The sequence below is a fragment of the Pleurodeles waltl genome, unplaced genomic scaffold, assembly GCF_031143425.1.
Source record: "Pleurodeles waltl isolate 20211129_DDA unplaced genomic scaffold, aPleWal1.hap1.20221129 scaffold_72, whole genome shotgun sequence".
NCBI classification, from domain to species: Eukaryota; Metazoa; Chordata; class Amphibia; order Caudata; family Salamandridae; genus Pleurodeles; species Pleurodeles waltl.
The window spans coordinates 2,485,057-2,508,474 of record NW_027150393.1 but is presented as its reverse complement, the minus strand read 5'-3'; the positions used below and the strand labels follow the sequence as shown (position 1 = coordinate 2,508,474).

At 48.7% G+C, this 23,418-nt stretch overlaps 7 non-coding genes across 7 annotated transcripts; all 7 read left to right on the top strand.

Annotated features, from left to right (window-relative positions):
- The first annotated feature begins 1,235 nt into the window (after nucleotides 1-1,235).
- On the top strand, nucleotides 1,236-1,307 carry TRNAP-AGG (transfer RNA proline (anticodon AGG)). Its single transcript has one exon. It is a non-coding gene; the product is annotated as a tRNA-Pro (tRNA).
- A 3,511-nt stretch (nucleotides 1,308-4,818) lies between these two features.
- Nucleotides 4,819-4,890, top strand: TRNAP-AGG (transfer RNA proline (anticodon AGG)). Its single transcript has one exon. It is a non-coding gene; the product is annotated as a tRNA-Pro (tRNA).
- A 3,511-nt stretch (nucleotides 4,891-8,401) lies between these two features.
- On the top strand, nucleotides 8,402-8,473 carry TRNAP-AGG (transfer RNA proline (anticodon AGG)). The gene has a single exon. It is a non-coding gene; the product is annotated as a tRNA-Pro (tRNA).
- Nucleotides 8,474-11,984: 3,511 nt separating this feature from the next.
- TRNAP-AGG (transfer RNA proline (anticodon AGG)) lies at nucleotides 11,985-12,056 on the top strand. Its single transcript has one exon. It is a non-coding gene; the product is annotated as a tRNA-Pro (tRNA).
- A 3,511-nt stretch (nucleotides 12,057-15,567) lies between these two features.
- On the top strand, nucleotides 15,568-15,639 carry TRNAP-AGG (transfer RNA proline (anticodon AGG)). The gene has a single exon. It is a non-coding gene; the product is annotated as a tRNA-Pro (tRNA).
- A 3,511-nt stretch (nucleotides 15,640-19,150) lies between these two features.
- TRNAP-AGG (transfer RNA proline (anticodon AGG)) lies at nucleotides 19,151-19,222 on the top strand. Its single transcript has one exon. It is a non-coding gene; the product is annotated as a tRNA-Pro (tRNA).
- A 3,510-nt stretch (nucleotides 19,223-22,732) lies between these two features.
- TRNAP-AGG (transfer RNA proline (anticodon AGG)) lies at nucleotides 22,733-22,804 on the top strand. The gene has a single exon. It is a non-coding gene; the product is annotated as a tRNA-Pro (tRNA).
- The last annotated feature ends 614 nt before the right edge of the window (nucleotides 22,805-23,418 follow it).

Genomic DNA, 23,418 nt, shown 5'->3' with positions numbered 1-23,418 from the left:
GTGTGGTGGTTCCAGTACAATGCATAGCCACATGAAGCAAGCCGGCAAGTGTGTCTGCTTGTGTAGTGTAGTGGTTATCATGCGCACCTCACATGCGAAAGGTCCCTGGTTCGAGTCGCTGGGCTTTTTCACAGTATTTGCATTTCCTGCCTCACCTGACAGGCAAGCTGAGATAAAAGAGACTGTGTCTATCCCTCACCATCGTGAGGTACTACGCTCCTGGGGCATCTGTCACAGCTCACCAAGAGGAGTTGCGCCAGCTTACGGCAGTCAGTTGCTCACTGTTTGACCTTTGCAATGAAGCCTGAGCCTACAGCATTCAAGCCAGCCAAGGAAGGAAGGTACGAGAGCGAAAATAGCTTTCCTGCCCTCACCAAGAACACACACCTTGAGCAAATAAAGTGCCAGACTTACAAGGCCCTATCGCCACCGGAGCATCACTTTTAGTGACGCCCCGGTGGCACTATGCACTGCGCGGTATTTACAAGATGGCGTTCAGCCACTTTTTGTGGCTTAACACCACCTTGTAAATACGGCCCCTTAGCACGCAGCGCGTTCCCTGGAAGGGGCGTGCAATGGGTGTTGTTGGGAGTGTGCCACAGCAACACCATAGCATTTTGATGCTGCTCCAGATTTAGGAGTTGGCGTAAATCTGCGTCAGCGCCAAAATCCAACGCCATCCCAGGGGTGTCATTAGAGTGGCGCACTGAGGAGAAATGTTTTCATTTCTCCTTGTTTTTGCTCTTGCTATGTGTGATGCATTCTGCAGCACACATAGAAGTAAGAGCAAATCACCATTGAAGATTTTTTTTTTGGGCAGGAAGGTGTCCCTTCCTGCACAAAAACAATTTCCCCCTCAACGCAGTCATCCTTGTACCATGGTGCAAGAACGGCTGCGTTGGCGCTCAGCAGCTAATTTAGAGCTGGCGCAGGGGGAAGCACAGGGGTGCGCTGTATTCTACTAAATACGGCGCTTTCCTGCATTTTGAAAATGACGGCACGTGGGGCTTGCAAATTTGGCACAGCGTCGCGCTTAGTCATTTTCTTGTAAATCTGGGCCAAAATGTCTAAAGGATAGAGGCTTTTTATGTCATGTTCGATGAAGACCATGCAAATGACTCTAGTCGTACTGCAAAAGAGAGCACCATGTGCAGTTTCTTGCTTTGGGATGTAGTCTCCCACTCTCTGTCACCAATCCTCCGAGCAGGGTCGGAGCCGTTGCATTTCTGTGCCCAGGCTCGTTGGTCTAGGGGTATGATTCTCGCTTAGGGTGCGAGAGGTCCCGGGTTCAAATCCCGGACGAGCCCATTTTAGCGGAAAACAATCAAATCCTGCTCAAAATACACAACCCCTCTACATTTCTCATTTTACTCGAAGCATTGTTGCGCAAAACATATTTTTTGCCTCAGGCGAAAAATGGATTACAATGCCTTGGCTTCCTTCCTGCTTGCTCTCAGTGCGCCCTGTGTGATGATTTCACAGGCTCTCCTTCCTGGCATTTAGGCATCAGATATTTGTCTGTCTCTGCCCGCAGCTATGGGATTTTTCAGGACGTCTGAGTGTATGCATGCTGGCCGACACCGCTGCAATTTTCACACTTACCCCTCGCATTCCGAGCAACTGCTGATAAAGTATAGAGGAAATCGTGCAAACATATGAGGGGAACTGTGCTCCTTCAGTCAAATCAGCAAGCTTGTGTCTGTAGTGTAGTGGTTATCACGTTCGCCTCACACGCGAAAAGTCCCCGGTTTGAGACCGGGCAGAAACACTTGGCAGCAGCAGCTTTTGTGTTTGCTCCCTAAAACCTCAGTCTCTCTCAATGCACACTTAGACAGAAATGACCTTTAAAAACTTGTGACCTGTGTAAAACGTGCTTTACTATTGCAGGACGCTAAAAAGTTATCTGCATCCCTCGGTGGTCGTGCATGTGCATTGTTTCTTGTTCTGTTTTTTTTTTTTTTTCTTGGCCATGTTATATTGTGGGGCCTTTAAAGCTGTGACTTTGATAGGAACATTGCAAGCGGCAAAATCAACAAGTGCAGACTGAAGAGTCCGACCTGCACACTGTTTTGGCTGTCAGGATGGCCGAGTGGTCTAAGGCGCCAGACTCAAGAGAGCTTGATCTTCAGTGAAGCTGAGCCTTCTGGTCTCTTCATGGAGGCGTGGGTTCAAATCCCACTTCTGACAGGTGTATTTTCTTCCCTTAAATCTTGCTCTGCTTGCAGAGCCAGCTCCTCAGACCACTATCTTTGGAAGCTGCTGTGGCATGTGAGGAGAAATCCACCAACCCATCGGCTGGGCCCTCAATCAAAATTCTGTGTATTACTGGAAGGGGCGTCTCAGGCACACCTTCTGTTAGAGCTGCACTTTATGACAGTAACTACCATGCTGGTTTCTACTTAAGCAGTTGATTCTATCGTTTGAAGTGAGGCTCTCCTGCCACCTTTTGGGCAAAGAAGACTCTGCCCCTGCAACAACACAGGCAGACAAGCTCAAACTAGGTTTCTTGGTTAGGTGGGCGGAGCATATTGGCAATGGTGCCTCCTCGTGACTTGCAATTTACATGAAGAAGACAGAGAGGCAGCTGGGAGTAGGCAGTACCCATGAACCCCTGAACACTGTCTTGCGACTAGCACACAATTCTGAAATGAGGCGGGGGAAAGGAGGTGATTTCCCCATCAAGGGCCATTCCGGGAAATCAGCCACCCTGCGTCTCCCAGGTGAGTGTTTCAGGCCTATGAGCCACTAATATAAATCTCGCCTGATCGAGCCTGATCGAGCGCTGACCGAGCAAGTGTGCTTGAATCCAAGAGGCATGCTCCTCTGGCTCAAGAGCTAGCAGGCCCTTCAGTGCTTCTGGTTGGGAAATCTAAGGTGCAAGGGTCCATGACTAGCAGCGGGTTACAACTACCAGAAAGGGTCTGCTTTTCACATCAGTCCCCTAGTTCAGCTCACTGGCACAGGGCATTTTGACTACCTCTTGCCTTGCTAGAGACAAACAAAAAATCCTTGACAGAAAACATCAATTGCTATGGCACGCTTAGAGAGAGAGAGCCTCCAAATGGCCCTGCTTTTCTGAAAGACGCTTCAGAAGATGTTTCAAATGACTATGCAGCGGCAGTCTAGTTGGTATAGGGGTATGATTCTCGCTTCGGGTGTGAGAGGACCTCGGTTCAAATCCCAGACAAACCCCTACCTTTAGAGGTTCAGTCTGTGTTTTAAACAGGAGTATTTCTGCTTTTCACTCTTGTAAGATGTCATGTTGCAATGCAATACATGCTTTATACTGGCGTCGAGACGGTTCAGCATCATGAAGGTATGCGAGATTTCTTTGCAACTGCTTTTCTGTGCTGGAGCAGCAGTGCTCGTAGGAACATTAAATGCACAGTGCTTCTCCATGGTAATTTCGGGTCCAGTTCTGAAATCACCTCTTGGAATGAAAGTGATCCCAGTTCCTTTCTTCCAAGGGAAGAGATTGTGTTCCGGAAGGCTCAGCTTTCAGCGTCATGAACATTGGCCCTCATCCTTGCATCCCAGTCCAATGCATAGCCACATAAAGCAAGCAGGTGTGTCTGTTTCCATAGTGTGGTTGTTCCAGTACAATGCATAGCCACATGAAGCAAGCCGGCAAGTGTGTCTGCTTGTGTAGTGTAGTGGTTATCATGCGCACCTCACATGCGAAAGGTCCCTGGTTCGAGTCGCTGGGCTTTTTCACAGTATTTGCATTTCCTGCCTCACCTGACAGGCAAGCTGAGATAAAAGAGACTGTGTCTATCCCTCACCATCGTGAGGTACTACGCTCCTGGGGCATCTGTCACAGCTCACCAAGAGGAGTTGCGCCAGCTTACGGCAGTCAGTTGCTCACTGTTTGACCTTTGCAATGAAGCCTGAGCCTACAGCATTCAAGCCAGCCAAGGAAGGAAGGTACGAGAGCGAAAATAGCTTTCCTGCCCTCACCAAGAACACACACCTTGAGCAAATAAAGTGCCAGACTTACAAGGCCCTATCGCCACCGGAGCATCACTTTTAGTGACGCCCCGGTGGCACTATGCACTGCGCTGTATTTACAAGATGGCGTTCAGCCACTTTTTGTGGCTTAACACCACCTTGTAAATACGGCCCCTTAGCACGCAGCGCGTTCCCTGGAAGGGGCGTGCAATGGGTGTTGTTGGGAGTGTGCCACAGCAACACCATAGCATTTTGATGCTGCTCCAGATTTAGGAGTTGGCGTAAATCTGCGTCAGCGCCAAAATCCAACGCCATCCCAGGGGTGTCGTTAGAGTGGCGCACTGAGGAGAAATGTTTTCATTTCTCCTTGTTTTTGCTCTTGCTATGTGTGATGCATTCTGCAGCACACATAGAAGTAAGAGCAAATCACCATTGAAGATTTTTTTTTTGGGCAGGAAGGTGTCCCTTCCTGCACAAAAACAATTTCCCCCTCAACGCAGTCATCCTTGTACCATGGTGCAAGAACGGCTGCGTTGGCGCTCAGCAGCTAATTTAGAGCTGGCGCAGGGGGAAGCACAGGGGTGCGCTGTATTCTACTAAATACGGCGCTTTCCTGCATTTTGAAAATGACGGCACGTGGGGCTTGCAAATTTGGCACAGCGTCGCGCTTAGTCATTTTCTTGTAAATCTGGGCCAAAATGTCTAAAGGATAGAGGCTTTTTATGTCATGTTCGATGAAGACCATGCAAATGACTCTAGTCGTACTGCAAAAGAGAGCACCATGTGCAGTTTCTTGCTTTGGGATGTAGTCTCCCACTCTCTGTCACCAATCCTCCGAGCAGGGTCGGAGCCGTTGCATTTCTGTGCCCAGGCTCGTTGGTCTAGGGGTATGATTCTCGCTTAGGGTGCGAGAGGTCCCGGGTTCAAATCCCGGACGAGCCCATTTTAGCGGAAAACAATCAAATCCTGCTCAAAATACACAACCCCTCAACATTTCTCATTTTACTCGAAGCATTGTTGCGCAAAACATATTTTTTGCCTCAGGCGAAAAATGGATTACAATGCCTTGGCTTCCTTCCTGCTTGCTCTCAGTGCGCCCTGTGTGATGATTTCACAGGCTCTCCTTCCTGGCATTTAGGCATCAGATATTTGTCTGTCTCTGCCCGCAGCTATGGGATTTTTCAGGACGTCTGAGTGTATGCATGCTGGCCGACACCGCTGCAATTTTCACACTTACCCCTCGCATTCCGAGCAACTGCTGATAAAGTATAGAGGAAATCGTGCAAACATATGAGGGGAACTGTGCTCCTTCAGTCAAATCAGCAAGCTTGTTTCTGTAGTGTAGTGGTTATCACGTTCGCCTCACACGCGAAAAGTCCCCGGTTTGAGACCGGGCAGAAACACTTGGCAGCAGCAGCTTTTGTGTTTGCTCCCTAAAACCTCAGTCTCTCTCAATGCACACTTAGACAGAAATGACCTTTAAAAACTTGTGACCTGTGTAAAACGTGCTTTACTATTGCAGGACGCTAAAAAGTTATCTGCATCCCTCGGTGGTCGTGCATGTGCATTGTTTCTTGTTCTGTTTTTTTTTTTTTTTCTTGGCCATGTTATATTGTGGGGCCTTTAAAGCTGTGACTTTGATAGGAACATTGCAAGCGGCAAAATCAACAAGTGCAGACTGAAGAGTCCGACCTGCACACTGTTTTGGCTGTCAGGATGGCCGAGTGGTCTAAGGCGCCAGACTCAAGAGAGCTTGATCTTCAGTGAAGCTGAGCCTTCTGGTCTCTTCATGGAGGCGTGGGTTCAAATCCCACTTCTGACAGGTGTATTTTCTTCCCTTAAATCTTGCTCTGCTTGCAGAGCCAGCTCCTCACACCACTATCTTTGGAAGCTGCTGTGGCATGTGAGGAGAAATCCACCAACCCATCGGCTGGGCCCTCAATCAAAATTCTGTGTATTACTGGAAGGGGCGTCTCAGGCACACCTTCTGTTAGAGCTGCACTTTATGACAGTAACTACCATGCTGGTTTCTACTTAAGCAGTTGATTCTATCGTTTGAAGTGAGGCTCTCCTGCCACCTTTTGGGCAAAGAAGACTCTGCCCCTGCAACAACACAGGCAGACAAGCTCAAACTAGGTTTCTTGGTTAGGTGGGCGGAGCATATTGGCAATGGTGCCTCCTCGTGACTTGCAATTTACATGAAGAAGACAGAGAGGCAGCTGGGAGTAGGCAGTACCCATGAACCCCTGAACACTGTCTTGCGACTAGCACACAATTCTGAAATGAGGCGGGGGAAAGGAGGTGATTTCCCCATCAAGGGCCATTCCGGGAAATCAGCCACCCTGCGTCTCCCAGGTGAGTGTTTCAGGCCTATGAGCCACTAATATAAATCTCGCCTGATCAAGCCTGATCGAGCGCTGACCGAGCAAGTGTGCTTGAATCCAAGAGGCATGCTCCTCTGGCTCAAGAGCTAGCAGGCCCTTCAGTGCTTCTGGTTGGGAAATCTAAGGTGCAAGGGTCCATGACTAGCAGCGGGTTACAACTACCAGAAAGGGTCTGCTTTTCACATCAGTCCCCTAGTTCAGCTCACTGGCACAGGGCATTTTGACTACCTCTTGCCTTGCTAGAGACAAACAAAAAATCCTTGACAGAAAACATCAATTGCTATGGCACGCTTAGAGAGAGAGAGCCTCCAAATGGCCCTGCTTTTCTGAAAGACGCTTCAGAAGATGTTTCAAATGACTATGCAGCGGCAGTCTAGTTGGTATAGGGGTATGATTCTCGCTTCGGGTGTGAGAGGACCTCGGTTCAAATCCCAGACAAACCCCTACCTTTAGAGGTTCAGTCTGTGTTTTAAACAGGAGTATTTCTGCTTTTCACTCTTGTAAGATGTCATGTTGCAATGCAATACATGCTTTATACTGGCGTCGAGACGGTTCAGCATCATGAAGGTATGCGAGATTTCTTTGCAACTGCTTTTCTGTGCTGGAGCAGCAGTGCTCGTAGGAACATTAAATGCACAGTGCTTCTCCATGGTAATTTCGGGTCCAGTTCTGAAATCACCTCTTGGAATGAAAGTGATCCCAGTTCCTTTCTTCCAAGGGAAGAGATTGTGTTCCGGAAGGCTCAGCTTTGAGCGTCATGAACATTGGCCCTCATCCTTGCATCCCAGTCCAATGCATAGCCACATAAAGCAAGCAGGTGTGTCTGTTTCCATAGTGTGGTGGTTCCAGTACAATGCATAGCCACATGAAGCAAGCCGGCAAGTGTGTCTGCTTGTGTAGTGTAGTGGTTATCATGCGCACCTCACATGCGAAAGGTCCCTGGTTCGAGTCGCTGGGCTTTTTCACAGTATTTGCATTTCCTGCCTCACCTGACAGGCAAGCTGAGATAAAAGAGACTGTGTCTATCCCTCACCATCGTGAGGTACTACGCTCCTGGGGCATCTGTCACAGCTCACCAAGAGGAGTTGCGCCAGCTTACGGCAGTCAGTTGCTCACTGTTTGACCTTTGCAATGAAGCCTGAGCCTACAGCATTCAAGCCAGCCAAGGAAGGAAGGTACGAGAGCGAAAATAGCTTTCCTGCCCTCACCAAGAACACACACCTCGAGCAAATAAAGTGCCAGACTTACAAGGCCCTATCGCCACCGGAGCATCACTTTTAGTGACGCCCCGGTGGCACTATGCACTGCGCGGTATTTACAAGATGGCGTTCAGCCACTTTTTGTGGCTTAACACCACCTTGTAAATACGGCCCCTTAGCACGCAGCGCGTTCCCTGGAAGGGGCGTGCAATGGGTGTTGTTGGGAGTGTGCCACAGCAACACCATAGCATTTTGATGCTGCTCCAGATTTAGGAGTTGGCGTAAATCTGCGTCAGCGCCAAAATCCAACGCCATCCCAGGGGTGTCGTTAGAGTGGCGCACTGAGGAGAAATGTTTTCATTTCTCCTTGTTTTTGCTCTTGCTATGTGTGATGCATTCTGCAGCACACATAGAAGTAAGAGCAAATCACCATTGAAGATTTTTTTTTTGGGCAGGAAGGTGTCCCTTCCTGCACAAAAACAATTTCCCCCTCAACGCAGTCATCCTTGTACCATGGTGCAAGAACGGCTGCGTTGGCGCTCAGCAGCTAATTTAGAGCTGGCGCAGGGGGAAGCACAGGGGTGCGCTGTATTCTACTAAATACGGCGCTTTCCTGCATTTTGAAAATGACGGCACGTGGGGCTTGCAAATTTGGCACAGCGTCGCGCTTAGTCATTTTCTTGTAAATCTGGGCCAAAATGTCTAAAGGATAGAGGCTTTTTATGTCATGTTCGATGAAGACCATGCAAATGACTCTAGTCGTACTGCAAAAGAGAGCACCATGTGCAGTTTCTTGCTTTGGGATGTAGTCTCCCACTCTCTGTCACCAATCCTCCGAGCAGGGTCGGAGCCGTTGCATTTCTGTGCCCAGGCTCGTTGGTCTAGGGGTATGATTCTCGCTTAGGGTGCGAGAGGTCCCGGGTTCAAATCCCGGACGAGCCCATTTTAGCGGAAAACAATCAAATCCTGCTCAAAATACACAACCCCTCAACATTTCTCATTTTACTCGAAGCATTGTTGCGCAAAACATATTTTTTGCCTCAGGCGAAAAATGGATTACAATGCCTTGGCTTCCTTCCTGCTTGCTCTCAGTGCGCCCTGTGTGATGATTTCACAGGCTCTCCTTCCTGGCATTTAGGCATCAGATATTTGTCTGTCTCTGCCCGCAGCTATGGGATTTTTCAGGACGTCTGAGTGTATGCATGCTGGCCGACACCGCTGCAATTTTCACACTTACCCCTCGCATTCCGAGCAACTGCTGATAAAGTATAGAGGAAATCGTGCAAACATATGAGGGGAACTGTGCTCCTTCAGTCAAATCAGCAAGCTTGTTTCTGTAGTGTAGTGGTTATCACGTTCGCCTCACACGCGAAAAGTCCCCGGTTTGAGACCGGGCAGAAACACTTGGCAGCAGCAGCTTTTGTGTTTGCTCCCTAAAACCTCAGTCTCTCTCAATGCACACTTAGACAGATATGACCTTTAAAAACTTGTGACCTGTGTAAAACGTGCTTTACTATTGCAGGACGCTAAAAAGTTATCTGCATCCCTCGGTGGTCGTGCATGTGCATTGTTTCTTGTTCTGTTTTTTTTTTTTTTTCTTGGCCATGTCATATTGTGGGGCCTTTAAAGCTGTGACTTTGATAGGAACATTGCAAGCGGCAAAATCAACAAGTGCAGACTGAAGAGTCCGACCTGCACACTGTTTTGGCTGTCAGGATGGCCGAGTGGTCTAAGGCGCCAGACTCAAGAGAGCTTGATCTTCAGTGAAGCTGAGCCTTCTGGTCTCTTCATGGAGGCGTGGGTTCAAATCCCACTTCTGACAGGTGTATTTTCTTCCCTTAAATCTTGCTCTGCTTGCAGAGCCAGCTCCTCACACCACTATCTTTGGAAGCTGCTGTGGCATGTGAGGAGAAATCCACCAACCCATCGGCTGGGCCCTCAATCAAAATTCTGTGTATTACTGGAAGGGGCGTCTCAGGCACACCTTCTGTTAGAGCTGCACTTTATGACAGTAACTACCATGCTGGTTTCTACTTAAGCAGTTGATTCTATCGTTTGAAGTGAGGCTCTCCTGCCACCTTTTGGGCAAAGAAGACTCTGCCCCTGCAACAACAAAGGCAGACAAGCTCAAACTAGGTTTCTTGGTTAGGTGGGCGGAGCATATTGGCAATGGTGCCTCCTCGTGACTTGCAATTTACATGAAGAAGACAGAGAGGCAGCTGGGAGTAGGCAGTACCCATGAACCCCTGAACACTGTCTTGCGACTAGCACACAATTCTGAAATGAGGCGGGGGAAAGGAGGTGATTTCCCCATCAAGGGCCATTCCGGGAAATCAGCCACCCTGCGTCTCCCAGGTGAGTGTTTCAGGCCTATGAGCCACTAATATAAATCTCGCCTGATCGAGCCTGATCGAGCGCTGACCGAGCAAGTGTGCTTGAATCCAAGAGGCATGCTCCTCTGGCTCAAGAGCTAGCAGGCCCTTCAGTGCTTCTGGTTGGGAAATCTAAGGTGCAAGGGTCCATGACTAGCAGCGGGTTACAACTACCAGAAAGGGTCTGCTTTTCACATCAGTCCCCTAGTTCAGCTCACTGGCACAGGGCATTTTGACTACCTCTTGCCTTGCTAGAGACAAACAAAAAATCCTTGACAGAAAACATCAATTGCTATGGCACGCTTAGAGAGAGAGAGCCTCCAAATGGCCCTGCTTTTCTGAAAGACGCTTCAGAAGATGTTTCAAATGACTATGCAGCGGCAGTCTAGTTGGTATAGGGGTATGATTCTCGCTTCGGGTGTGAGAGGACCTCGGTTCAAATCCCAGACAAACCCCTACCTTTAGAGGTTCAGTCTGTGTTTTAAACAGGAGTATTTCTGCTTTTCACTCTTGTAAGATGTCATGTTGCAATGCAATACATGCTTTATACTGGCGTCGAGACGGTTCAGCATCATGAAGGTATGCGAGATTTCTTTGCAACTGCTTTTCTGTGCTGGAGCAGCAGTGCTCGTAGGAACATTAAATGCACAGTGCTTCTCCATGGTAATTTCGGGTCCAGTTCTGAAATCACCTCTTGGAATGAAAGTGATCCCAGTTCCTTTCTTCCAAGGGAAGAGATTGTGTTCCGGAAGGCTCAGCTTTGAGCGTCATGAACATTGGCCCTCATCCTTGCATCCCAGTCCAATGCATAGCCACATAAAGCAAGCAGGTGTGTCTGTTTCCATAGTGTGGTGGTTCCAGTACAATGCATAGCCACATGAAGCAAGCCGGCAAGTGTGTCTGCTTGTGTAGTGTAGTGGTTATCATGCGCACCTCACATGCGAAAGGTCCCTGGTTCGAGTCGCTGGGCTTTTTCACAGTATTTGCATTTCCTGCCTCACCTGACAGGCAAGCTGAGATAAAAGAGACTGTGTCTATCCCTCACCATCGTGAGGTACTACGCTCCTGGGGCATCTGTCACAGCTCACCAAGAGGAGTTGCGCCAGCTTACGGCAGTCAGTTGCTCACTGTTTGACCTTTGCAATGAAGCCTGAGCCTACAGCATTCAAGCCAGCCAAGGAAGGAAGGTACGAGAGCGAAAATAGCTTTCCTGCCCTCACCAAGAACACACACCTTGAGCAAATAAAGTGCCAGACTTACAAGGCCCTATCGCCACCGGAGCATCACTTTTAGTGACGCCCCGGTGGCACTATGCACTGCGCGGTATTTACAAGATGGCGTTCAGCCACTTTTTGTGGCTTAACACCACCTTGTAAATACGGCCCCTTAGCACGCAGCGCGTTCCCTGGAAGGGGCGTGCAATGGGTGTTGTTGGGAGTGTGCCACAGCAACACCATAGCATTTTGATGCTGCTTCAGATTTAGGAGTTGGCGTAAATCTGCGTCAGCGCCAAAATCCAACGCCATCCCAGGGGTGTCGTTAGAGTGGCGCACTGAGGAGAAATGTTTTCATTTCTCCTTGTTTTTGCTCTTGCTATGTGTGATGCATTCTGCAGCACACATAGAAGTAAGAGCAAATCACCATTGAAGATTTTTTTTTTGGGCAGGAAGGTGTCCCTTCCTGCACAAAAACAATTTCCCCCTCAACGCAGTCATCCTTGTACCATGGTGCAAGAACGGCTGCGTTGGCGCTCAGCAGCTAATTTAGAGCTGGCGCAGGGGGAAGCACAGGGGTGCGCTGTATTCTACTAAATACGGCGCTTTCCTGCATTTTGAAAATGACGGCACGTGGGGCTTGCAAATTTGGCACAGCGTCGCGCTTAGTCATTTTCTTGTAAATCTGGGCCAAAATGTCTAAAGGATAGAGGCTTTTTATGTCATGTTCGATGAAGACCATGCAAATGACTCTAGTCGTACTGCAAAAGAGAGCACCATGTGCAGTTTCTTGCTTTGGGATGTAGTCTCCCACTCTCTGTCACCAATCCTCCGAGCAGGGTCGGAGCCGTTGCATTTCTGTGCCCAGGCTCGTTGGTCTAGGGGTATGATTCTCGCTTAGGGTGCGAGAGGTCCCGGGTTCAAATCCCGGACGAGCCCATTTTAGCGGAAAACAATCAAATCCTGCTCAAAATACACAACCCCTCAACATTTCTCATTTTACTCGAAGCATTGTTGCGCAAAACATATTTTTTGCCTCAGGCGAAAAATGGATTACAATGCCTTGGCTTCCTTCCTGCTTGCTCTCAGTGCGCCCTGTGTGATGATTTCACAGGCTCTCCTTCCTGGCATTTAGGCATCAGATATTTGTCTGTCTCTGCCCGCAGCTATGGGATTTTTCAGGACGTCTGAGTGTATGCATGCTGGCCGACACCGCTGCAATTTTCACACTTACCCCTCGCATTCCGAGCAACTGCTGATAAAGTATAGAGGAAATCATGCAAACATATGAGGGGAACTGTGCTCCTTCAGTCAAATCAGCAAGCTTGTTTCTGTAGTGTAGTGGTTATCACGTTCGCCTCACACGCGAAAAGTCCCCGGTTTGAGACCGGGCAGAAACACTTGGCAGCAGCAGCTTTTGTGTTTGCTCCCTAAAACCTCAGTCTCTCTCAATGCACACTTAGACAGAAATGACCTTTAAAAACTTGTGACCTGTGTAAAACGTGCTTTACTATTGCAGGACGCTAAAAAGTTATCTGCATCCCTCGGTGGTCGTGCATGTGCATTGTTTCTTGTTCTGTTTTTTTTTTTTTTTCTTGGCCATGTTATATTGTGGGGCCTTTAAAGCTGTGACTTTGATAGGAACATTGCAAGCGGCAAAATCAACAAGTGCAGACTGAAGAGTCCGACCTGCACACTGTTTTGGCTGTCAGGATGGCCGAGTGGTCTAAGGTGCCAGACTCAAGAGAGCTTGATCTTCAGTGAAGCTGAGCCTTCTGGTCTCTTCATGGAGGCGTGGGTTCAAATCCCACTTTTGACAGGTGTATTTTCTTCCCTTAAATCTTGCTCTGCTTGCAGAGCCAGCTCCTCACACCACTATCTTTGGAAGCTGCTGTGGCATGTGAGGAGAAATCCACCAACCCATCGGCTGGGCCCTCAATCAAAATTCTGTGTATTACTGGAAGGGGCGTCTCAGGCACACCTTCTGTTAGAGCTGCACTTTATGACAGTAACTACCATGCTGGTTTCTACTTAAGCAGTTGATTCTATCGTTTGAAGTGAGGCTCTCCTGCCACCTTTTGGGCAAAGAAGACTCTGCCCCTGCAACAACACAGGCAGACAAGCTCAAACTAGGTTTCTTGGTTAGGTGGGCGGAGCATATTGGCAATGGTGCCTCCTCGTGACTTGCAATTTACATGAAGAAGACAGAGAGGCAGCTGGGAGTAGGCAGTACCCATGAACCCCTGAACACTGTCTTGCGACTAGCACACAATTCTGAAATGAGGCGGGGGAAAGGAGGTGATTTCCCCATCAAGGGCCATTCCGGGAAATCAGCCACCCTGCGTCTCCCAGGTGAGTGTTTCAGGCCTATGAGCCACTAATATAAATCTCGCCTGATCAAGCCTGATCGAGCGCTGACCGAGCAAGTGTGCTTGAATCCAAGAGGCATGCTCCTCTGGCTCAAGAGCTAGCAGGCCCTTCAGTGCTTCTGGTTGGGAAATCTAAGGTGCAAGGGTCCATGACTAGCAGCGGGTTACAACTACCAGAAAGGGTCTGCTTTTCACATCAGTCCCCTAGTTCAGCTCACTGGCACAGGGCATTTTGACTACCTCTTGCCTTGCTAGAGACAAACAAAAAATCCTTGACAGAAAACATCAATTGCTATGGCACGCTTAGAGAGAGAGAGCCTCCAAATGGCCCTGCTTTTCTGAAAGACGCTTCAGAAGATGTTTCAAATGACTATGCAGCGGCAGTCTAGTTGGTATAGGGGTATGATTCTCGCTTCGGGTGTGAGAGGACCTCGGTTCAAATCCCAGACAAACCCCTACCTTTAGAGGTTCAGTCTGTGTTTTAAACAGGAGTATTTCTGCTTTTCACTCTTGTAAGATGTCATGTTGCAATGCAATACATGCTTTATACTGGCGTCGAGACGGTTCAGCATCATGAAGGTATGCAAGATTTCTTTGCAACTGCTTTTCTGTGCTGGAGCAGCAGTGCTCGTAGGAACATTAAATGCACAGTGCTTCTCCATGGTAATTTCGGGTCCAGTTCTGAAATCACCTCTTGGAATGAAAGTGATCCCAGTTCCTTTCTTCCAAGGGAAGAGATTGTGTTCCGGAAGGCTCAGCTTTGAGCGTCATGAACATTGGCCCTCATCCTTGCATCCCAGTCCAATGCATAGCCACATAAAGCAAGCAGGTGTGTCTGTTTCCATAGTGTGGTGGTTCCAGTACAATGCATAGCCACATGAAGCAAGCCGGCAAGTGTGTCTGCTTGTGTAGTGTAGTGGTTATCATGCGCACCTCACATGCGAAAGGTCCCTGGTTCGAGTCGCTGGGCTTTTTCACAGTATTTGCATTTCCTGCCTCACCTGACAGGCAAGCTGAGATAAAAGAGACTGTGTCTATCCCTCACCATCGTGAGGTACTACGCTCCTGGGGCATCTGTCACAGCTCACCAAGAGGAGTTGCGCCAGCTTACGGCAGTCAGTTGCTCACTGTTTGACCTTTGCAATGAAGCCTGAGCCTACAGCATTCAAGCCAGCCAAGGAAGGAAGGTACGAGAGCGAAAATAGCTTTCCTGCCCTCACCAAGAACACACACCTTGAGCAAATAAAGTGCCAGACTTACAAGGCCCTATCGCCACCGGAGCATCACTTTTAGTGACGCCCCGGTGGCACTATGCACTGCGCGGTATTTACAAGATGGCGTTCAGCCACTTTTTGTGGCTTAACACCACCTTGTAAATACGGCCCCTTAGCACGCAGCGCGTTCCCTGGAAGGGGCGTGCAATGGGTGTTGTTGGGAGTGTGCCACAGCAACACCATAGCATTTTGATGCTGCTCCAGATTTAGGAGTTGGCGTAAATCTGCGTCAGCGCCAAAATCCAACGCCATCCCAGGGGTGTCGTTAGAGTGGCGCACTGAGGAGAAATGTTTTCATTTCTCCTTGTTTTTGCTCTTGCTATGTGTGATGCATTCTGCAGCACACATAGAAGTAAGAGCAAATCACCATTGAAGATTTTTTTTTTGGGCAGGAAGGTGTCCCTTCCTGCACAAAAACAATTTCCCCCTCAACGCAGTCATCCTTGTACCATGGTGCAAGAACGGCTGCGTTGGCGCTCAGCAGCTAATTTAGAGCTGGCGCAGGGGGAAGCACAGGGGTGCGCTGTATTCTACTAAATACGGCGCTTTCCTGCATTTTGAAAATGACGGCACGTGGGGCTTGCAAATTTGGCACAGCGTCGCGCTTAGTCATTTTCTTGTAAATCTGGGCCAAAATGTCTAAAGGATAGAGGCTTTTTATGTCATGTTCGATGAAGACCATGCAAATGACTCTAGTCGTACTGCAAAAGAGAGCACCATGTGCAGTTTCTTGCTTTGGGATGTAGTCTCCCACTCTCTGTCACCAATCCTCCGAGCAGGGTCGGAGCCGTTGCATTTCTGTGCCCAGGCTCGTTGGTCTAGGGGTATGATTCTCGCTTAGGGTGCGAGAGGTCCCGGGTTCAAATCCCGGACGAGCCCATTTTAGCGGAAAACAATCAAATCCTGCTCAAAATACACAACCCCTCAACATTTCTCATTTTACTCGAAGCATTGTTGCGCAAAACATATTTTTTGCCTCAGGCGAAAAATGGATTACAATGCCTTGGCTTCCTTCCTGCTTGCTCTCAGTGCGCCCTGTGTGATGATTTCACAGGCTCTCCTTCCTGGCATTTAGGCATCAGATATTTGTCTGTCTCTGCCCGCAGCTATGGGATTTTTCAGGACGTCTGAGTGTATGCATGCTGGCCGACACCGCTGCAATTTTCACACTTACCCCTCGCATTCCGAGCAACTGCTGATAAAGTATAGAGGAAATCGTGCAAACATATGAGGGGAACTGTGCTCCTTCAGTCAAATCAGCAAGCTTGTTTCTGTAGTGTAGTGGTTATCACGTTCGCCTCACACGCGAAAAGTCCCCGGTTTGAGACCGGGCAGAAACACTTGGCAGCAGCAGCTTTTGTGTTTGCTCCCTAAAACCTCAGTCTCTCTCAATGCACACTTAGACAGAAATGACCTTTAAAAACTTGTGACCTGTGTAAAACGTGCTTTACTATTGCAGGACGCTAAAAAGTTATCTGCATCCCTCGGTGGTCGTGCATGTGCATTGTTTCTTGTTCTGTTTTTTTTTTTTTTTCTTGGCCATGTTATATTGTGGGGCCTTTAAAGCTGTGACTTTGATAGGAACATTGCAAGCGGCAAAATCAACAAGTGCAGACTGAAGAGTCCGACCTGCACACTGTTTTGGCTGTCAGGATGGCCGAGTGGTCTAAGGCGCCAGACTCAAGAGAGCTTGATCTTCAGTGAAGCTGAGCCTTCTGGTCTCTTCATGGAGGCGTGGGTTCAAATCCCACTTCTGACAGGTGTATTTTCTTCCCTTAAATCTTGCTCTGCTTGCAGAGCCAGCTCCTCACACCACTATCTTTGGAAGCTGCTGTGGCATGTGAGGAGAAATCCACCAACCCATCGGCTGGGCCCTCAATCAAAATTCTGTGTATTACTGGAAGGGGCGTCTCAGGCACACCTTCTGTTAGAGCTGCACTTTATGACAGTAACTACCATGCTGGTTTCTACTTAAGCAGTTGATTCTATCATTTGAAGTGAGGCTCTCCTGCCACCTTTTGGGCAAAGAAGACTCTGCCCCTGCAACAACACAGGCAGACAAGCTCAAACTAGGTTTCTTGGTTAGGTGGGCGGAGCATATTGGCAATGGTGCCTCCTCGTGACTTGCAATTTACATGAAGAAGACAGAGAGGCAGCTGGGAGTAGGCAGTACCCATGAACCCCTGAACACTGTCTTGCGACTAGCACACAATTCTGAAATGAGGCGGGGGAAAGGAGGTGATTTCCCCATCAAGGGCCATTCCGGGAAATCAGCCACCCTGCGTCTCCCAGGTGAGTGTTTCAGGCCTATGAGCCACTAATATAAATCTCGCCTGATCGAGCCTGATCGAGCGCTGACCGAGCAAGTGTGCTTGAATCCAAGAGGCATGCTCCTCTGGCTCAAGAGATAGCAGGCCCTTCAGTGCTTCTGGTTGGGAAATCTAAGGTGCAAGGGTCCATGACTAGCAGCGGGTTACAACTACCAGAAAGGGTCTGCTTTTCACATCAGTCCCCTAGTTCAGCTCACTGGCACAGGGCATTTTGACTACCTCTTGCCTTGCTAGAGACAAACAAAAAATCCTTGACAGAAAACATCAATTGCTATGGCACGCTTAGAGAGAGAGAGCCTCCAAATGGCCCTGCTTTTCTGAAAGACGCTTCAGAAGATGTTTCAAATGACTATGCAGCGGCAGTCTAGTTGGTATAGGGGTATGATTCTCGCTTCGGGTGTGAGAGGACCTCGGTTCAAATCCCAGACAAACCCCTACCTTTAGAGGTTCAGTCTGTGTTTTAAACAGGAGTATTTCTGCTTTTCACTCTTGTAAGATGTCATGTTGCAATGCAATACATGCTTTATACTGGCGTCGAGACGGTTCAGCATCATGAAGGTATGCGAGATTTCTTTGCAACTGCTTTTCTGTGCTGGAGCAGCAGTGCTCGTAGGAACATTAAATGCACAGTGCTTCTCCATGGTAATTTCGGGTCCAGTTCTGAAATCACCTCTTGGAATGAAAGTGATCCCAGTTCCTTTCTTCCAAGGGAAGAGATTGTGTTCCGGAAGGCTCAGCTTTGAGCGTCATGAACATTGGCCCTCATCCTTGCATCCCAGTCCAATGCATAGCCACATAAAGCAAGCAGGTGTGTCTGTTTCCATAGTGTGGTGGTTCCAGTACAATGCATAGCCACATGAAGCAAGCCGGCAAGTGTGTCTGCTTGTGTAGTGTAGTGGTTATCATGCGCACCTCACATGCGAAAGGTCCCTGGTTCGAGTCGCTGGGCTTTTTCACAGTATTTGCATTTCCTGCCTCACCTGACAGGCAAGCTGAGATAAAAGAGACTGTGTCTATCCCTCACCATCGTGAGGTACTACGCTCCTGGGGCATCTGTCACAGCTCACCAAGAGGAGTTGCGCCAGCTTACGGCAGTCAGTTGCTCACTGTTTGACCTTTGCAATGAAGCCTGAGCCTACAGCATTCAAGCCAGCCAAGGAAGGAAGGTACGAGAGCGAAAATAGCTTTCCTGCCCTCACCAAGAACACACACCTTGAGCAAATAAAGTGCCAGACTTACAAGGCCCTATCGCCACCGGAGCATCACTTTTAGTGACGCCCCGGTGGCACTATGCACTGCGCGGTATTTACAAGATGGCGTTCAGCCACTTTTTGTGGCTTAACACCACCTTGTAAATACGGCCCCTTAGCACGCAGCGCGTTCCCTGGAAGGGGCGTGCAATGGGTGTTGTTGGGAGTGTGCCACAGCAACACCATAGCATTTTGATGCTGCTCCAGATTTAGGAGTTGGCGTAAATCTGCGTCAGCGCCAAAATCCAACGCCATCCCAGGGGTGTCGTTAGAGTGGCGCACTGAGGAGAAATGTTTTCATTTCTCCTTGTTTTTGCTCTTGCTATGTGTGATGCATTCTGCAGCACACATAGAAGTAAGAGCAAATCACCATTGAAGATTTTTTTTTTGGGCAGGAAGGTGTCCCTTCCTGCACAAAAACAATTTCCCCCTCAACGCAGTCATCCTTGTACCATGGTGCAAGAACGGCTGCGTTGGCGCTCAGCAGCTAATTTAGAGCTGGCGCAGGGGGAAGCACAGGGGTGCGCTGTATTCTACTAAATACGGCGCTTTCCTGCATTTTGAAAATGACGGCACGTGGGGCTTGCAAATTTGGCACAGCGTCGCGCTTAGTCATTTTCTTGTAAATCTGGGCCAAAATGTCTAAAGGATAGAGGCTTTTTATGTCATGTTCGATGAAGACCATGCAAATGACTCTAGTCGTACTGCAAAAGAGAGCACCATGTGCAGTTTCTTGCTTTGGGATGTAGTCTCCCACTCTCTGTCACCAATCCTCCGAGCAGGGTCGGAGCCGTTGCATTTCTGTGCCCAGGCTCGTTGGTCTAGGGGTATGATTCTCGCTTAGGGTGCGAGAGGTCCCGGGTTCAAATCCCGGACGAGCCCATTTTAGCGGAAAACAATCAAATCCTGCTCAAAATACACAACCCCTCAACATTTCTCATTTTACTCGAAGCATTGTTGCGCAAAACATATTTTTTGCCTCAGGCGAAAAATGGATTACAATGCCTTGGCTTCCTTCCTGCTTGCTCTCAGTGCGCCCTGTGTGATGATTTCACAGGCTCTCCTTCCTGGCATTTAGGCATCAGATATTTGTCTGTCTCTGCCCGCAGCTATGGGATTTTTCAGGACGTCTGAGTGTATGCATGCTGGCCGACACCGCTGCAATTTTCACACTTACCCCTCGCATTCCGAGCAACTGCTGATAAAGTAAGAGGAAATCGTGCAAACATATGAGGGGAACTGTGCTCCTTCAGTCAAATCAGCAAGCTTGTTTCTGTAGTGTAGTGGTTATCACGTTCGCCTCACACGCGAAAAGTCCCCGGTTTGAGACCGGGCAGAAACACTTGGCAGCAGCAGCTTTTGTGTTTGCTCCCTAAAACCTCAGTCTCTCTCAATGCACACTTAGACAGAAATGACCTTTAAAAACTTGTGACCTGTGTAAAACGTGCTTTACTATTGCAGGACGCTAAAAAGTTATCTGCATCCCTCGGTGGTCGTGCATGTGCATTGTTTCTTGTTCTGTTTTTTTTTTTTTTTCTTGGCCATGTTATATTGTGGGGCCTTTAAAGCTGTGACTTTGATAGGAACATTGCAAGCGGCAAAATCAACAAGTGCAGACTGAAGAGTCCGACCTGCACACTGTTTTGGCTGTCAGGATGGCCGAGTGGTCTAAGGTGCCAGACTCAAGAGAGCTTGATCTTCAGTGAAGCTGAGCCTTCTGGTCTCTTCATGGAGGCGTGGGTTCAAATCCCACTTCTGACAGGTGTATTTTCTTCCCTTAAATCTTGCTCTGCTTGCAGAGCCAGCTCCTCACACCACTATCTTTGGAAGCTGCTGTGGCATGTGAGGAGAAATCCACCAACCCATCGGCTGGGCCCTCAATCAAAATTCTGTGTATTACTGGAAGGGGCGTCTCAGGCACACCTTCTGTTAGAGCTGCACTTTATGACAGTAACTACCATGCTGGTTTCTACTTAAGCAGTTGATTCTATCGTTTGAAGTGAGGCTCTCCTGCCACCTTTTGGGCAAAGAAGACTCTGCCCCTGCAACAACACAGGCAGACAAGCTCAAACTAGGTTTCTTGGTTAGGTGGGCGGAGCATATTGGCAATGGTGCCTCCTCGTGACTTGCAATTTACATGAAGAAGACAGAGAGGCAGCTGGGAGTAGGCAGTACCCATGAACCCCTGAACACTGTCTTGCGACTAGCACACAATTCTGAAATGAGGCGGGGGAAAGGAGGTGATTTCCCCATCAAGGGCCATTCCGGGAAATCAGCCACCCTGCGTCTCCCAGGTGAGTGTTTCAGGCCTATGAGCCACTAATATAAATCTCGCCTGATCGAGCCTGATCGAGCGCTGACCGAGCAAGTGTGCTTGAATCCAAGAGGCATGCTCCTCTGGCTCAAGAGCTAGCAGGCCCTTCAGTGCTTCTGGTTGGGAAATCTAAGGTGCAAGGGTCCATGACTAGCAGCGGGTTACAACTACCAGAAAGGGTCTGCTTTTCACATCAGTCCCCTAGTTCAGCTCACTGGCACAGGGCATTTTGACTACCTCTTGCCTTGCTAGAGACAAACAAAAAATCCTTGACAGAAAACATCAATTGCTATGGCACGCTTAGAGAGAGAGAGCCTCCAAATGGCCCTGCTTTTCTGAAAGACGCTTCAGAAGATGTTTCAAATGACTATGCAGCGGCAGTCTAGTTGGTATAGGGGTATGATTCTCGCTTCGGGTGTGAGAGGACCTCGGTTCAAATCCCAGACAAACCCCTACCTTTAGAGGTTCAGTCTGTGTTTTAAACAGGAGTATTTCTGCTTTTCACTCTTGTAAGATGTCATGTTGCAATGCAATACATGCTTTATACTGGCGTCGAGACGGTTCAGCATCATGAAGGTATGCGAGATTTCTTTGCAACTGCTTTTCTGTGCTGGAGCAGCAGTGCTCGTAGGAACATTAAATGCACAGTGCTTCTCCATGGTAATTTCGGGTCCAGTTCTGAAATCACCTCTTGGAATGAAAGTGATCCCAGTTCCTTTCTTCCAAGGGAAGAGATTGTGTTCCGGAAGGCTCAGCTTTGAGCGTCATGAACATTGGCCCTCATCCTTGCATCCCAGTCCAATGCATAGCCACATAAAGCAAGCAGGTGTGTCTGTTTCCATAGTGTGGTGGTTCCAGTACAATGCATAGCCACATGAAGCAAGCCGGCAAGTGTGTCTGCTTGTGTAGTGTAGTGGTTATCATGCGCACCTCACATGCGAAAGGTCCCTGGTTCGAGTCGCTGGGCTTTTTCACAGTATTTGCATTTCCTGCCTCACCTGACAGGCAAGCTGAGATAAAAGAGACTGTGTCTATCCCTCACCATCGTGAGGTACTACGCTCCTGGGGCATCTGTCACAGCTCACCAAGAGGAGTTGCGCCAGCTTACGGCAGTCAGTTGCTCACTGTTTGACCTTTGCAATGAAGCCTGAGCCTACAGCATTCAAGCCAGCCAAGGAAGGAAGGTACGAGAGCGAAAATAGCTTTCCTGCCCTCACCAAGAACACACACCTTGAGCAAATAAAGTGCCAGACTTACAAGGCCCTATCGCCACCGGAGCATCACTTTTAGTGACGCCCCGGTGGCACTATGCACTGCGCGGTATTTACAAGATGGCGTTCAGCCACTTTTTGTGGCTTAACACCACCTTGTAAATACGGCCCCTTAGCACGCAGCGCGTTCCCTGGAAGGGGCGTGCAATGGGTGTTGTTGGGAGTGTGCCACAGCAACACCATAGCATTTTGATGCTGCTCCAGATTTAGGAGTTGGCGTAAATCTGCGTCAGCGCCAAAATCCAACGCCATCCCAGGGGTGTCGTTAGAGTGGCGCACTGAGGAGAAATGTTTTCATTTCTCCTTGTTTTTGCTCTTGCTATGTGTGATGCATTCTGCAGCACACATAGAAGTAAGAGCAAATCACCATTGAAGATTTTTTTTTTGGGCAGGAAGGTGTCCCTTCCTGCACAAAAACAATTTCCCCCTCAACGCAGTCATCCTTGTACCATGGTGCAAGAACGGCTGCGTTGGCGCTCAGCAGCTAATTTAGAGCTGGCGCAGGGGGAAGCACAGGGGTGCGCTGTATTCTACTAAATACGGCGCTTTCCTGCATTTTGAAAATGACGGCACGTGGGGCTTGCAAATTTGGCACAGCGTCGCGCTTAGTCATTTTCTTGTAAATCTGGGCCAAAATGTCTAAAGGATAGAGGCTTTTTATGTCATGTTCGATGAAGACCATGCAAATGACTCTAGTCGTACTGCAAAAGAGAGCACCATGTGCAGTTTCTTGCTTTGGGATGTAGTCTCCCACTCTCTGTCACCAATCCTCCGAGCAGGGTCGGAGCCGTTGCATTTCTGTGCCCAGGCTCGTTGGTCTAGGGGTATGATTCTCGCTTAGGGTGCGAGAGGTCCCGGGTTCAAATCCCGGACGAGCCCATTTTAGCGGAAAACAATCAAATCCTGCTCAAAATACACAACCCCTCAACATTTCTCATTTTACTCGAAGCATTGTTGCGCAAAACATATTTTTTGCCTCAGGCGAAAAATGGATTACAATGCCTTGGCTTCCTTCCTGCTTGCTCTCAGTGCGCCCTGTGTGATGATTTCACAGGCTCTCCTTCCTGGCATTTAGGCATCAGATATTTGTCTGTCTCTGCCCGCAGCTATGGGATTTTTCAGGACGTCTGAGTGTATGCATGCTGGCCGACACCGCTGCAATTTTCACACTTACCCCTCGCATTCCGAGCAACTGCTGATAAAGTATAGAGGAAATCGTGCAAACATATGAGGGGAACTGTGCTCCTTCAGTCAAATCAGCAAGCTTGTTTCTGTAGTGTAGTGGTTATCACGTTCGCCTCACACGCGAAAAGTCCCCGGTTTGAGACCGGGCAGAAACACTTGGCAGCAGCAGCTTTTGTGTTTGCTCCCTAAAACCTCAGTCTCTCTCAATGCACACTTAGACAGAAATGACCTTTAAAAACTTGTGACCTGTGTAAAACGTGCTTTACTATTGCAGGACGCTAAAAAGTTATCTGCATCCCTCGGTGGTC